The sequence below is a fragment of the Rissa tridactyla genome, chromosome 2 (assembly GCF_028500815.1).
Source record: "Rissa tridactyla isolate bRisTri1 chromosome 2, bRisTri1.patW.cur.20221130, whole genome shotgun sequence".
Lineage (NCBI taxonomy): Eukaryota > Metazoa > Chordata > Aves > Charadriiformes > Laridae > Rissa > Rissa tridactyla.
In genome coordinates, this window is record NC_071467.1 from 135,552,931 (window position 1) to 135,569,635 (window position 16,705).

General features: G+C 41.6%; 1 protein-coding gene across 1 annotated transcript in view; it reads right to left on the reverse strand.

The window, feature by feature from the left end:
- BZW2 (basic leucine zipper and W2 domains 2) overlaps positions 1 to 16,587 on the reverse strand; it is a 60,536-nt gene extending 43,949 nt beyond the window's left edge. Inside the window, exon 1 of the mRNA XM_054192972.1 lies at positions 16,453 to 16,587. The gene's annotated coding sequence lies outside the window, so the exon portion shown is untranslated. The remainder of the gene's footprint in view (positions 1 to 16,452) is intronic.
- Between the last annotated feature and the right edge of the window lie 118 nt (positions 16,588 to 16,705).

The following is a 16,705-nucleotide window of genomic DNA, read 5'->3' on the forward strand; positions in this document are numbered from 1 at the left end:
TGGTTCTCGCCTAAATCCTCATCAGGCTTCCCACTTTCCACCCAGACACTGAGTCCCTGTGAGGGCTCTCACAGCTCCTCCTTTTCCACAGACACTTCTCAGCTCCTGGGTGCGGCGAGAGGCAAGCGACGGCAACGCACATCGCTCCCGCAGCCTGCACGGGTGTTGCAGTGGTCACTGCAGCGACTGCTGAGAAGCATTTTCTGCTTTAACACAGTTTTCGCACCCTTGTAAGGCTATGAAATCCATCTCGGCTGCTGACATTTTCCAGGTTCAGTCAGCGTGAAGGAAAAGCTCTTTATTTACACACTGGAGGCAGTATGATGGCTAGCCCTCAACATGAAGAGCGGCGGCGATGCTCCCTACCTCCTGCTAAAGCTCACTTCAATATTGTTGAAAAATAAGGAAATAAGAAGCTCTATTTGCTGCTTCCCAGGGTCGCAAGTGCCGAGGATGGGACCAGAGCTGCATTACGAAGCCACCTCTCCTTTTTCCTTCACTGCACATCTGGGGAGCTGCCAAGACCAAGCCCCTACACTTGGTGAGACTCAGCAGGTTTTCTTTACACAGATTGACTTGTGCTATTTCATCACCATTTTCTGAATCTTGCCTTTTGTTCCTAAAACATAGGGTTATTTAAAAAGTGACTAATAACTTGGAGGTCTGTAACTTCAGCAGTGGCACAAATCAGCAGGAAGGGAAGCGCCGCCAGCCGGAAAGTTTATCTTGCTATTTTGTCACAGAGGCCACCAACAGTTACAATGATTATGAAACCTTTACCCCAAAAGTCTTGTTCAGTACAAATAGTAAAGCCCGAGCCAGACTCTCACCATGTTAAAATCCCCTCACTGATTTTATGGCACAAACCACCTCAATGGCAACATGCAGGGACTAAGCAGTCACATAACGATGTGCAGGGTAAATACAATCAACCTCGAGTTTTAATACTTACATGAAAAAAGGATACTGCTAATCCACAGGTTTATTGCTGAAAAATACGTCTTCTGTTATGGATTTATTTTGCTTATGACATTAGAGTACATGAAGCAGCTAGATACCGACCTTTGATTTCATACTTGGAAGCATGCCCTAGTCACCAGTGGCTATCATATGTAGTATCTTAAGATAGTGTTGTAGCAGGTTTTCCACACACACTGAACATCCTCTTTCCCAAAAGAGCCTTCCAGAAGCTTTTAAGGCCCTTAATCTTTTTGTTTGGTTGGTTGCTTTTTTGTAATCACAGGACAGTGTTTTCCCACAGTAAAGAACAAGTGTCCACTCCAATAAAAGTACTTGTCCTTTATTAGTATGTCTACTGGGAGAGAGAAAACAAAGAGATGAAAGAAGTGGAATTGGTTTCATTCTGCAGCAAGTAAAAACAAATACCAAAAGAGAATGAAACTTACCACACGTTAAATAAAAAATAAAAAAACGTGCTCATGCAAGATTCTCCAGCCAAGAATTGTGTAACCTATGAGTAGTTACCCAGCTAAGAAATAAGTAAACCCAGACAAAAATGAGAAACTCACCGAAATTTGTACCATAAATCTCATCACCTAACTGCTAAACTGAGATGCACTGGAATATGTTTCTTGAAAAACAGTCAAAAAACCCACACTGTCATCAATTAATGTGCAATCACACAGTGCATTAGAGATCCAACCCGCTGCACTTTTATTTTGGGAGAGCAGGTATTTCTCCGGTCACTAACCAAGAATTTCTACAGAAGTGGCTCAGCTGAATAACAACGTATGAACAAGACAGAAACCTACTACGACCGAAGCACTCCAGATGCACTTCACAAGGTCAAGAGAACTGTAAATTTAACCACTGAGGCAATGGACTTCTGTGTCTCGTAATCAGCAACCATATGAAATACGCATGAGTCATGGCACAGTCAGTGGAAAAAAAAAAAAACAACAAAAAAACAGGAAAAAATTCTTAATCATTGACAGGTGAAAACAGACTCACAGAATAGTTTGGGTTGGAAGGGACCTTTAAAGGTCACCTACTCCAACCCCCCTGCAATGAGTAGGGACATCTTCAACGAGATCAGGTGAACTGATCAAAATACAAGTCAAGAAAATGAATCATATACTTGGGTTGACACACACAAAAAAATATCTTTCAGTAAGAAGGTTTCTTTCAGCAACTAAGAGGATGAATTAGATATAATTATTCAAGGACAAGGTATTAGTAGGAGCTTTTCTCAGACTGTTGAGAGCTCTTTTAGGCTGCTGTGCTCCTAACTAGAGTACCCTGAAATAATGGAGACAGTGTATTGATACAGATCAGCTCATACTCTAAATCATTCATTTTAACGTGATGGTTAGTCATCGAACTCCAAGCTTGATAGAAGGACAATCTCTTAGAAAAAGAAGGGGATGAAAAGCATCAGCAGAGATCAGGGTCAGGTGAACTTAGAAAACAAGCAGAAGACGGTACGATTCCAAAGCTAATAATGTTTTTTTTCTTATGCAAGACACCCCTTTCAATGGACTGTGTAGATGTTAGAACAGACTTCTTGAACTCAGAGGGACACTGGATACGCTGTTTATCCTGAAACATATATCCATCTCAGGTATCGCCGTAGAGATGATGTTGCTAAAGGAAAAATGGCGTAGCTAAAATTCTGCAAAAATGGTTACAAAAGTACTGCTGCAATTTACCTCAGTCCTTCATTAATGTTTGTCAGAGAGAGTTGTACTAGCCACTGTTCACAGTACACTTGGAAGAAATCATTAATGGAGTTACTTTCTAGGGTCCCCCTGAACCAGGTCTCCAATAAATCAATAAATGCAAGTATTCAGAAGAAAACACATTAAAAAAAAAAAAATTATGAGAGATGCTTCATTCCTAGCAATGAAGTCTGTCGGACACAAAACACAAGAACAGCTCAGTAATGAAGGCCAGTGGAGAAAGAGCAGCTTTTTGATGTAGTGTACCGCTCCTCTACTCAAGTCCACCCTGCTTCTCTTTTTTAATGTATTAGCCCACTGAAAAGCATTTTTATGGTGTCGACCCTATTCATACAATTCAAATACCACAACAATAAAATCAGAAGATGTGCCACTTCCATTCTTTCTTGCTACCTCAAAGCTCTGAGCAGCAGTAAAAGCACAGGAGATCACCAGTGTCTCCAATGTCTCCAGAATACAGCGCTGCAGTGTTTGAAAACCCATAAATTGTCTTCGAAATTACAAGGACCAAGCTTAAAAATAAAAAAAATAAAACCAAAGTGTGCATTCCCCAGAAAGCAATGCCTCCCAGTTGCTAACAGTTTATTATTTCATGAACTAAATACAATAATCAGAGGAGGGATATATTAATAGCCAGTACCTCTTACACACTTGCAAGCAGTGAAGGCCATGGCTTCAATAAAACAACTGCTTTAAGCAGTGAAGCAAGTTTCAACTTAGAACTCCCTAATTATTTCTTCAAAGCGTGTACAAGGCAAAGGAGTTCACTAAACTAACACATGGCTTTTTACCTGCAGGATAGTGAGTCAGCTTCCAGATACCTGCATTCTGATATTTCTGGATAAAAAGAGATGGCACAAAGAGCCAGCAGTGGAAATGCACAATGCTTTGCACCATGTCAACTATTCCAAACACACCAGCTAACATGGATTATGCTGTTAGCAGCATTCATTTGGATGAAAAAGGAGTCTGTAACTGACTTGTATCATTCTGCATCCCAAAAGCAGTCCCATGTTCCCCATGGCTGCTGCCTCCTCCTCCTTGGAGCGGGCTGAACATTTTGACAGAACACATTAATTTTGGTGAACAAACTCCTGAAGTGGGGGATAAAAGTACTCAATGCTCAGATTGCTTCAACCTGCAAACAGTTATTTTCTAGGCAATGATGGATACAATCCCTCTCAGATGAAGCCGAGATAATTCTATGGCAATAGATAGTCACTCATACCCACAAGTTGACTGTTGAAAAAAAAAAAAAAAAAGGGAAAAAAAAGAAAAAAAAAAAAAAACACAACCCAACAGTGCATGGCACAGGGTGCCTACACAAACAACTATTATCCTGGGTGAGTCAGAGAAATAGCTATTACAGGCTGAACACGCAGAGAGGGGGCACAGACTTGCTAAGCTACCCACTGCTTGGCAGCTCGCACACCAGCGCTCTCAGCCTGACTTCAGAAAGTCATTTCTTCACCCCTGCATGGAAGCCTGAAAGCTCTTAGATGGATTCATGGAAGAAGAGTCTATCAAGGGCTATTAAACATAGCGATGTTACAACCTTCTAAGCTGAAAATTGATGTAAGTATGACAAGAGCACGAAAGAAGGAAATGTAGGACTCCCATCTATCTATATTTTTATACTATGGCATCTTCCCCCACACCTTTTTTCTCTCTCTTCCCCCCCGCCCCCCTGCCTACCCAACTCCACTAGCCACTTTCAGAGACCAGACTCTGGACCAAAGGCCAGTTCCTCTCAGTAAGTTCAGCTTTGGTATGAGGTCAGGTAACTTTTAGGCATCATGTATCCCACGTAGCTCCATCTCATTCTGTACTTCAAGAAAAGCTGTCTCTTAAATCCACAAAAGCACAAGACAAGCATTGCTCACCCATGACGGCATTATCCACTTGGAAGTACTATGCCAACAGCACTCAGAGCTGGGTGGCAATTCAGAGAGGCCAAGTGAAGAGAAGTAGTAAACAAAAATGCCAAGAGGACTGACCTGGGTCAGCATGTTGCATTACTAATTTTGTAGGAGGACTTAAGGTTGCTTCTTTTGAGATGAGGGGAAAACATTGAAATTATTTGTCTTCAGTGATGAAAACAAAAACCTTTGACCCAGTCTGCATAGAATACTGTGATTCAACCCACGTATTTCTTCCCAGTGATTGAGGATGTCCAGCGTTGTGACAGTGAGCATATTGTAGAGACTGGTAATAGGAATTACATTGGTATTGTGATTGAACTGTGTACTGCAATTGCTTGATTTTGTTACATGTAACTTACATTTATATTGTGTTTTCAGTATATTTTGTATCACTCTGCTAAATAAGAAATCCCATGTAACATCAACTACCTTCAGATAATTAAATTAGATAGCAAACATCACACCCTCCACGTGTGCAATACCTAAAAGAAGCTAGACAGAGAGTACTGGACCTCGACACTATTCACACATCAGAACAAACTAGGAGGTCAGTCTTGGTTTGGTCATCAAGAAGCTCAAATGTTAAGCTATCATGGATGGCACGGTTTCCTCTATTTTGATATACCATGCATGGACAGAGCCACTGAAGTGCTCAAAACACCACACCTTCTCTCAGTTTCAACAGTTCAGCTCCCCTTTTCCTAATCTTCTTCCATGCTGTATCTGGACATAAATGACATTAAATGCAACACTTTTCTGAAAATATAAATGCATGAAACCAAGAATGTGTCTTTGCTGGTAATCCAGATTCAGAAGACTTTGAAGTCCATCCAACTAACACAAATAATTCACACTCTATCTATAAACACAGCATTGCAAGCAATAGATATTAAGAATGCTATGAATGCATCTTGATAGTTTTGTTCCTGAAAACGATATATTTATAAGCAATTTTGATCATAATTGCAACCAGATGAAAACTCAGTTCTCGAAAATACATTTATATACACAGGTGGCCAGAATGTCAGATTTAAGAAATATTGCCATGAAAGCAAGTTAAATAAAGTAGCAATATAAATCACGCAAGCTAAGGGGAAAAAAAAATTATCCTGTTGCTTCACTAATTTGTATCTATTTTCCAGTATCAGCGTCATGCGCTAACAGCATAATCACATTACAAGAAGCTAGTAGAAGTTAGTGAGAGACATCTGCTTCAGCCAGATGTAGACCAGAACAGATATATAATATTTTACCCCACTCCATCACAGAGGCAGCAAATCCCACCTGCGGACACTGCTGTTTACACTGCAGCAGTTCCTGAAGCGCTTTGTGCCCACGCATTAGCAGTGGAAGCACGGACACCTGTCAGTCAGCTCAGTCCAACACAAAACCCAACAGTTTAAGTGATGCTCTTGGTTATGAGGACCACTACCTATTTTGCTGTCAATCATTTTAGGAGGCAATCAGCTAAGTCAAAACCCATAATCACTTTTCTTGACCAAACAGCCAACTGTCAGAATCCAAAAATGGGGGGCACTTGACCTAATTTTAGAAATGAATGACAACAGACACCCAAATCTGACCCTGTGATCGTTGCCTCTTTTCACCATCAATGGAGGAACACACATTTCCAGAAAATAACTTATCTAAAATTTTCTGCTTGCCCATCTTAGGGGGAGATCTTCAGGAAGTCTTCAGCTTTAGGCACTCTTTAGATATTTGAACTAGATCAAACTTCCTCCATGGGTTTCTACAACAGGAATTCACACCTGCAGATTGGCAATCTGTGCAAAAGCGAATGACAACTCGATGACAACTGAAAACATCTCAGGCAGAGTTAAGAGTTTAATTACGCACCCAAAATTAACAATGGGACAATTACTAATGGTATATTTTGCAGTTCTTTAGTTAATTCAGTAGACCTGCCTGTTTATCTTTCTGAAATGGTTCACAGAACTTCCATCGTTGGCTGGGAAGTTTCAAAATCCAGGGTACCACAAAGAACAGGCTCCGCATCAGACCACAAACACTCACCCGCACCCAACCCAGCTTCTGAAGCCAAGCATTACTGCAGGGGTTATGGATTTCTAACCAGAATAGGTTTAATATCTTTTTAAACGAGCATAAAACATCACTACGCCAGCCAGCCAGGCTTCCTTTGGGAGAAAAAGCATATATCCGCTTTGCGGTTGTTTGGGCTGTATCAACGTCAGCTCGGCACAATGATATTTGACATTATTAATAAGGAAATCTATTTCCTTCTTTACAAGATCATTGTTCATGCTCTGCAAAGACCAGTATCAGCAACCTAATTTTGCAGATAACCTAATAAAGGTTCCACCGAATGTATATGTGTAGGCGTATGCATACATATGTACATGCAACAGAGTAAGAATGCCAATAAAAGCTACATTAGATTTCTACAACCCACTTCCTACGAGAATGCAAGATATGAAGAATTTAAAAGGTTTATGGATGGAGACAGCTAAAGGATTGATTTTTTTTTTTTCCTGAACTGAGAAAACACAATGAAAGGCTTGGCTGGTTTCTCTGAGGACTTCAGAAAGACGTGCCAGTTAACCTAGGGCTCTTGAATGCAGATCTAGAAAGGGATTCTACAAAATACACTAACTTTCAGTGAAAAAGGGGCATACGCTTTTCACTTCTACATCTCCTGTCCTTTTGAAAGAAACAGCAGCTTTCAAAAGCCAAAAAACCATTAACAGCTACTGCGTCTATAGTACAATAAGGAAAAAAAAATAATTCTAATTTTAAGAAGTGAACTGATGCTGAATTCCAAAACGTAGATCTGTTCAGCCAAACTCAAAGTCAATGAACTGACTGTTAAAGCCCGTGCAGACCAACACATTTACATCCCACCTCAAATGTTGCTGTGCCTAGTTTGATATGCTCTGTAGAGTTGAAAAACTAGAAAACCTGGCATATGTTCTTTGCTAATGGAAGATAAAATGCAAAGGTAATAGAAGGGCCAACCTAAATTTATTTTTAAAAAAATCTAAAATAAAAGAAAGCAGATATTCAACATGACTCTCTATCGGGGGCTTTGCAACAGTAGGCAATGTTCCTGACAATGCTGCAAAAACAGAGTTGATATTTCAGAGTAAGAATATGTTGATATGAACTTTTATTAACCAATTGCTGAGAACACCAATTAAGGTAGCCATTCAGTAATCTAATAACCTAGTTATTAACAAAACCAGAGTAATTTATACTCGGATTACAAAAAATTAAAAAGTAACAAGGGATGTTGAAAAGAATAAATGGGGAACATCTTGGTCTACATTACAAAGACAGCGCCCTTTTCCCCATCACCAACATCTTGCTCTCCCTCAGCTTCAAAAGATTTTTTGGGGTCGTCTCCTCATACCATAACACTGCTTTTGCAGCGCTGATACCTACCCGGTCAGACTGAAAAGGTCAACAACTGTTTAAACTGAGAAGACGAGGCAAAGGGAAATGGGAAAAGAATCAGGTCTTCCTCTAAGCAGGAAATAAAAGCCACTCAGGGAGGGCACTAAGCTACTAAACTAGTCCTAGCATCAAACAGGCTACCCACGAAATGCTTTGGCTTGACACATTTGGCTTCAAGGAGCTGTGGATCACTGCTTACAGATGAAAGTTCAAGAATCACACAACTTCATCACATGAGAGACCCAATAGTCTGGTGCCTTGATGATTGAGTAGTGTAGGTCACCAAACAACCAGTCCACTGTTGTAGTGAAGGATCTTGGGAGGCACAACTGCAATGCAAATAAATTGACATACTGATGGCAGGGCACGTTGGGAAGAAGTCACCACGACTTTCCAGCATACGCCTACAAACATTTTAACAGGAATACAAAAATAGAAAATATAAAGCCCTTCCCTTGGCTCCTTTGGAAAAGCATATTATGACTATGTTTTCCTTTCTCTAATTCAAGTAAAAGTCTTCTAATAAAGTTCCACAAAACAAGAACCAAAGATTCAGGCGGCCCTGGGGACATGCTGACCGGGGCCTGTTTTGGCCACAAAATGCAGGAAAAAAAAACCATCTCAGATGGAATATGGAATTCAACAGCACAACACCGGGCTTCCAAAGCACTGGCTGATGTTTGGGGATCCTCAGGTCTCGGTCACAGAAAACCATGCATTAAGATAACATAGTCAAAGCAGACCTAAGACAGAAAGGAGACTACCAGCACAGGCTTCAGGAGCAACCTCAGAGAGGTGCAGAGACACGGGACAAAACCAGCAACAAGACTCTAACCAAACTCATCATATCAATATTGGCTTGTAGGGTTGCAGTTTGAGAAGAAACTCACCATCCCCTCTTCTTCTTAAAGGGTTGACTGCTCCTTGAGTATTTAAAACAAATAACATACTTTGTTTTTCTAATTTCCTATTGCTTGAGGCATAAAATGGTAGTGAAAATAAATGACTAGCCCTGTATCTGCTAATGCTCAGTACCACATTACGAAGATTTAACCTCCTGTGCCTTATCAGAAGAAAAATGACTAACATATAACTTGAATGCACTGAATGAATATTTCCTTTTAAAAAAAACATTTCTAGAGAAGTAGGGGATTTTATTTATGGAAACAGAACCTAAAAATGATCACTTCAGATTACAAATTACAAACGGAACTGCTTAGACTTCTTTTTCTACATGAAAAGAAAACACATTTAAGGAAAACATGTGAAATAGTGGTTATTAAAATGAAGTACAACCCCAAAGCCATATTTAATTGTTGTGCCTGCAGTAGTTGAAGGAGTTGTAGAAGGGCGTAACTCGCTGCGATTCAAGACATCACAGGAGATGCTTCCTTCCTGTGTCCCTGACCAACCTCTCTGTTGCAGACTGCGTCTAGCATTTTCCTTGCCTGACCTGTCTCTCCTCAATTATAATTCTCACCAGAGGTAATCCACTCCTCTTACAGGCTGACTAAAAGCAATAATCTTTGTCCACTAATATGAATCTGCAATAACTGCAAGCAATCTCTATACAAAACTTCTCCATCTGACCTAAGAATAAGTCAGCTTTTGCACAGCAAATCCTTATACGGTACTTCGAAATATGCCTACGTATGAAGTACTCAATGAATTTAAAAATTCCTGCAGAAAACTCTATGTGAATACCACGGCAAAACCACATTTTTAATTTCAAAAGCTCTTAGACACATAGCAACAAACAGCTCTTATAAACAACATCCCTATTACAGTTGGAATTACCGATTTAGTTCCTGGAAATATTTTCCTGACTTCTGGGAAATTTAAAACCAAAATACATAACTCGACAAAAGACAATTTGTTTTATACGGCACATGAGGAAGATTTTTTACTATATTAAAACATACTTAGTGATAAAAGCATATCTAAAGATGGAATGGGAACAAGACTGAACAACAGGGGGGAAAAAGCTCTTACCACATGTATTAGCCATTACCCAGGTTTCAGCTTCTGTACTGACTCGTGACCAGCTTACCTCTTAATTACTTTCCCTTTGCCTAGGAAGTACGCACCAAGTACCTCCTAGTCCTACAATCTGATCTACATGAGCTGCCACTTGCACTTATTCAGCCCCATCACAAAACTGTGATCCAAGTCAGAAGGTCTACCAGCAGTATGTTAGAAATACATAATTTCCCTTTATTGTGCTTGCACTATACAACCACACTTTACAGAAGACCAAAGCTGTTAAACCCTAAAACTCGAGCGTTTCGTTCTGCTCTCGGCTTTACAGCACGTAAGAACCTTGAGGAGCACTATGCTGCTGTAAATATGGCCACCACACCACTGTACCCATCCATTTGGTCACTGGACTCTCTCTCTAATTTGCTTTTTATTTTGGAATAACTTTTATTTTAACTTTGCAGTCTCTTACAAGACCTAGAGCTAGATTTAGGAGGTATGATACGGCAAGTTGAAAAGGTTTTCAGGCATGCCAGAATATTATTGCACTCCACAGACTTCTCTCTTTAGAAGAAGCAATAGATTTTTTCCATTTGTCAATTTTCCTCTCACACACCAGCGGTACCTCTGAGTGATCCCTGAGTATCCTAGTTATCTTTGAACAGATAATTACTATTTTAAATTAACAAGTACACACTGCTGTACTCATATTTAATCAAGAATGGATCACACAGAAGAAGAAATCAAATCCACAGTTTAACAGGCAACATGGCAGTTCACCGGTGAGATTTATTGCACGCGACATATCAGAATGGAATTACTTTACCAGTAGGCTCAGGCAGTGAGACAGACATAGGTGACAGCCTATTGCCTTATGTGCAACACAAACAAAAGAATTCTTGAATTTGAACAGGAGGAACCAGGACAGAAAATAAGCTGAGGAGTAAAAAATGATGTCTCTTAAAGCAAACTGAACTTAATAGCACATATCCATTCAACGCATAATGTTATTCCTCTGTCCTAAACAATCACCTTAAGCCTGCAAATGTACATGTATCTGTACATGACTGTATTACGTTAGCAGAGCTTAAATAAACATATTAAAAAATTACTCAGAGTTTAGATCAAATTAGATATGTTTAACCCAACTGCCTCCACCATTCTTCACCAGATAGAAAGTTTGATTGTCACTGACTAACTGCTGCTGACACATAACGCTCCCAGGGACTTTATTTTTCACAGCATCATACTCACAATTCCCAAAAGGTGGAGTGGGGTCTATACATGCTGTAAAGTTTTTCAAAGTTCTTCTACATGAAGGTGTGTTTCCTTTACAGCTTTATGTACTTTTATTTATTTTACATCTCTGAAGCTTTGAATTTATTTTAGCAACACCTGTCTGCAAAGCCATTGCAAATCAACTCTTACAGAAACTGTGCTAATGCATGACTGGGTTACTGCCAACACTTGCAATGCTTAAGTGGGAAAAAACTTGGTCTTGCAAAGGTGCTCAACTGGCCCTCTGATACATATTGCTCTGCAGTCACTAACCACATCTCAGACCTTTATCAGCAAAAAGCTGCTTGTCCTATTACACTCACAAAAAAATTAAAGTATCTACCTACATGGAATTAATTTGCATGAAACAATTTGTTTAAAGCTTGGATTTTTCTTAATCAAAAAGAATCATAATGACTTAAAGTCTCATATGAAAAACCAAAAAGGTGTATTGTCTGAGCAAGCTGTTCATATCAGGACCATCTAGAACAACTAAGAGAATATGAAATCAACCTGCAAAGGAACAATTTTTTTTTTTTCCCTAAATTACAGATACAATGTTGAGTACATAAATGGAGCAAGGGGTGCACATATCAAATATATGGTTTTGTTATGAAAGTAAGGCTGATTTTTTTTAAAGAGCCTTTTAACCATCTAGTACAAATGCACGTTTATCTAAGGCACTTACCATTGCCCTCATCGTAACAATACCTGAGTGCCTCAAAATTCCTTCTTTGCACTATTAACCCTCCCTTTCTGTGGGATGATTATGTGAGTTTTCCTTGCACAATTAGCAGTTAAAGATATACAAGAAAATAAAAGCATATACTCAAAAATACACTTTGCAGCCAATACAAATGAACTCTCAGGCAGTTTACTGTAAAGAAACCTCTACAGCTGGCTTCTATGCTGGCTATAATCAGGGTGCAAACCCACCAAAGCTGGCTCTGCTCAGTCAGATCAGGTCTCGGGGCAAACCACCAACACTCGTGCTAAATCAGACTAATAAACCCTGTCAGGAGGACCATATCCTTATGTGAACCTTCAGGTCCCAAACTGGCACTTTTGCACTGCTGTGTCCTGTATTTCCCACTGGAGAACATGCTCATCTCAACACCGATTACCCAATAGTCCAGAGCACACAATCCCTTGGAGGATATTTCAGTTCAAGAGAAGGTGAAGAGAGCACCAATCTCATCTTGCCAGACTTTGGATATAGCTAGAGTCAAATACTGGGATTTGCTCCTGAATTTCAAAGTTCCAGGCTAACTTTGTGCAAGGTCCCACAGGGAATTGGTAGCAGATGGAGATATCTCTCTATCCATGTCTCAGATGAGCACCCTGGTTATAACAATACCCTGTCATTCAAAGACATAATACCTATTGTGTTCAAACGCGTATTGTGCACGCCAGTCTCTGGTTGCTTTCAGTTGTTCTTTTGTGGTCTTTTTGTAATCTATCTTCTGGTACAAAATAAGACTTGGCAACATTGACAGATCGTATCATAGGTCCAGTGGCTGTCCTGAGATCCAAATACAGATGAAACCTAACAAGCCCTCCACTTACAATAAAATAAAAATACTAAGGAAGTCAAAGAGTTATACAATGCCAATCAACTGGGGGAAAAACAGTGACCTACCCACAGATTAGTATCTGAGAGGAAAAAACAGAGGATGTTTCTAGCGATAAAAAACCCTTAAACTTGCATGAACTTGAATTGATCTAAATGAATAATCCTATTAGATATTCCTCACTTTGTCCAGGAGATAACTATCAGGATTGGAGCCAGCAGGACCAAATCCTGGTCGAGGTCTGTCTGAAAGGCTCAACTCCACATGAAGGAGATTTCCCATAGTCCAGACCATGCAGGAGACACAACCATTTTACAAAAACACACCTGAGAACCATATGAAATGGCTTTTATATAGGAAAGACTAAATAGACCTAAGACTTCAGGTTGCCAAAAAAACAGTGGCGGGGGATAACACAGGTCTGTCTAGGCACAGATGCACACTAAGGGTGAACCAGGAACAATTCTTCATCGTCTCCCAAAACAGGAACTGGGAGTGTAGGGGTGGGGAATCAAATGAAACTGTGAAGTAGCAGGTTCAAAAAGAAAAAAAAAAAAAAAAGAAGTTCCTTTTTCAAGCATCTGTGAAAGTTATAATCACAGAATGCTGCAGACACTAAGTTTACCTAAATTAAAAAAAAAAAACAAACCACTACAGGCTGTCAAATACAAAGGTAAACACAAAGGTACCAGTTCTTTGCTGAGGAAGTCCTTAGCTGTGAACCAGTGGGATGGGAGCTAGGAGAATAAGTCATAGGAATATCAGTACTTGTTTCACCCATTCTGCTATTTTTCCCTAGATAAAGTGTAGTGGGTCAGACCAAGCTTCTCATCGTGCCAAGGCCAGGCACAGGAGGAGGCTATAGGATCTTTGATGCATGCTACCATTAGCAGAGTACGTGGTCATAATTCAAGCAAGCCTCCAAGACACAAGCAAAGGTTAGTCACTTGAGAAAAAACAGTTTGAAACCAGTGAAACCAGTTCAGTATCTCCTTTTCCTCTCTTCCATGTCCGAAGACTGAGAGTTTCATGGTGCACTCTCCAAGGCATAAGGCGGTCTTTTCTCCCCTAGCTTGACCCAAGAAAAAGCTTATTGTTTTGCATATTCACTAAAAGTGTATATTACTCAGTTAAAGAATTCTTTGTTATTTTCTTGCATGAATCTTGCTCTCAACAAGTGCGAAAACCATCAGGTGTTTAGGAACACCTATACATTAATTACAACAGCCATCATAAATTCCCACAAGCAGACCTGTACACACTAGAACCAGCAAACCACAGGGAAAATTGTCACCACTGGTACCTACTTCACAAATCGAAAGTACGAGATGTATCACCTGACAAGGAAATATGGAATTTTTTTATATGTAATTCTTATCATTTGAAATCTAAACAATATATTGAGTCGCAGTGAGGTTAACATTTCCTCTCCCTCTGTAATACCCCAAACTTAAATTATTAATTATTACACAGTAATACTCACAACTTAAATACACAAAACAAACAGAAGCGGCAGACAAAAGAAAATACATTAAGAGGCAAGACACAAAGGTACAGAACATTTTCATGTTCCGGTTCCCTGCTCTAACACAGACTCCCTGCGCTGCCTTGGAAAAATCACTTGCTGCCTCCACGCTTCAAATTCTATACATAAAATGGAGGCAATGCCACTTCATTACCTCATCACGATCTCGCAAAGATAAACCAAAGATTGTGAAATGTCTGCAAACTACTGGACTGAAGGTCATACAGAAGCCTTCTATAGGTAAGAAGACGACACATTTTTAGCTAGTGTTAAAGTATTTTATTACTTTTACAAATGGAGCACTCCTGCAGACTTAGTCACCAAGTGAGCTCCAGTGAGGCTGCCAAGGAAAAATTGCGTTTGCCTGTTCACTCTGTGAACTAGGGTGCAATGACAGTACTGACATTCTCACATTAAAAGAAAAGAATGTAATATGCATACTTCTGTACACTGAATGCCTGACAGGGTTTGGGTTTTTTTTTTAAATATGAAAGGAAGCTTGTAGGCTCTTGTTATTTAATAGTGTCACAGAGATTATCAGCATACTATAATATCACAAAATTTGTTCACAGCGGGTAAAATTCATACCCTGCAGCGAACCAACAAAAGACCACTTAAGCCCTAATTTCAGCCTTCACGGTTGAACCAGTGACAGACTTCTGTTAGCACTACACAGGGATATCTTTCTGGACCAGAAAATAAAAAGCACTTTTGTCTTGAGGGCACTTCTTTCAAGACTTTTTTTGTTTCCCACAAAAAACGTCAAGGGAAACTGTTATGATCTTAAGTCCAAAGCACTCTCTTATTTACACTTGTTGATTCAAGTAAAACTAGACGGCAGCACATCCGTGTATTTCTGTGACTTTTAAAATCAGCAAGACACACAGAATTGGACTGTTTTGCTGGAAAAAAAAAATCATATCAAATTTTGGGTTTGTATCCAAATAGTTATGAAGATACACTAGATTCAGAGAGGGTGCTCTTCTCTCAACCAGGAAGCATACAGCGGGACTTCACCATTTCTGAAAGTCCGTCAAGCAATTAACAAATGTGAAAACAGAGAATAAGATTCGTATTTAAGAGAGATTCCAAGAAATAAGCAGCCAGGAGATGACCTGCAATTACTATGGAAAGAAAAAAAAAAATCAGCCTGCCGGTAAGGCTACGCCTTCAGAAATTAGTTACAGGAAAAAAAAAATTGGGTCCTTAAAAGACAGGATATAAAAATTTTACACTGAAGAGTAGGACAAAGGAGGGTAAAAAGTAGCACCGTGCCCGAGGGTTCTGCTTCTCCCTCTCGCAGACCCGGGGGCAGGAATCGCGGCGGCCAGAGCCCCTCCTGTCCCCCGCCGGGACGCGCGGGATCCCCCTGCGCCCACCCCGCCTCAGCCGCAGCAGCGGAAAGTTGGAGCCGTAACAAAGATCGTTTTTCCACCGACGGTTTAATTTTAGAAAGGCGCTAACAAAAGGCAACGGCTCCGGACACCTCGAGCGCCTCGTTTCCCTTCCCAACGCACCAAAGTCCGCTTCCTTCTGGGGACGCGATGCCGCGATACAACCACAGCTTCAATCGGCCGCTTTAGGCGAAAAAACACCTTTTACTGCCTAGAACAAAACACTCCGCAAACCGATGCCACAAAAAGGCAAGACGGCAGCCCCCGGGGAAGGAGGGAAGGGGGGAAGGAAGGGTGGCCGGGCACCGGGGCTGCCAGCTGCGGGTGCCAGCCCGCACCGCCCGGCGCCGCCCGTCCCGGGGCCCCGGGGGCTTCCAGCGGGCTCAGCAGCACAGGACCTTCCCCCCCCGCGCAGCGACGGGGCAGGGACGCGCACAAACAGCCGGACAGCGGCATTCCCACCCGCCGGCATCCCCTCGATCCCACCCGGACCCGCCATGGCCGCCGCCACCGCCACACAGGCCCGGCGCCTCGCCCGCCCGCCCGGCGCTGCCCCGCCGCCGCCCGCCGGGGCAGCACGGCCGCGGGGCTGAGGAGCCTCTCCCGTCCGGCGGCGGCCCGGCCGTGAGGGGCGGCTCGCCCGCCCGCCCGCACCTGTCGGGTGGTTGCGCGGTCCGGGGAGGGGAGGGCAGGCGCGACGGCGGCAGCAGCGGCGGCGGCGGCGGGAGACAATGGAGGAGTGAAGGACAGACACATTGACACACGGGCGCCGCTGCGGCCGCCCCCTCCGCCCGCCCGCACCACTCCCGGCGCCTCCTCGGGGGGGTGCCAGGGGGCACGGAGGAGGAGCCGGAGGGAAGCCAGAAAGAATGGGGAAAAGAAAAGCAAACCCCGTTTCTCAGCTTCA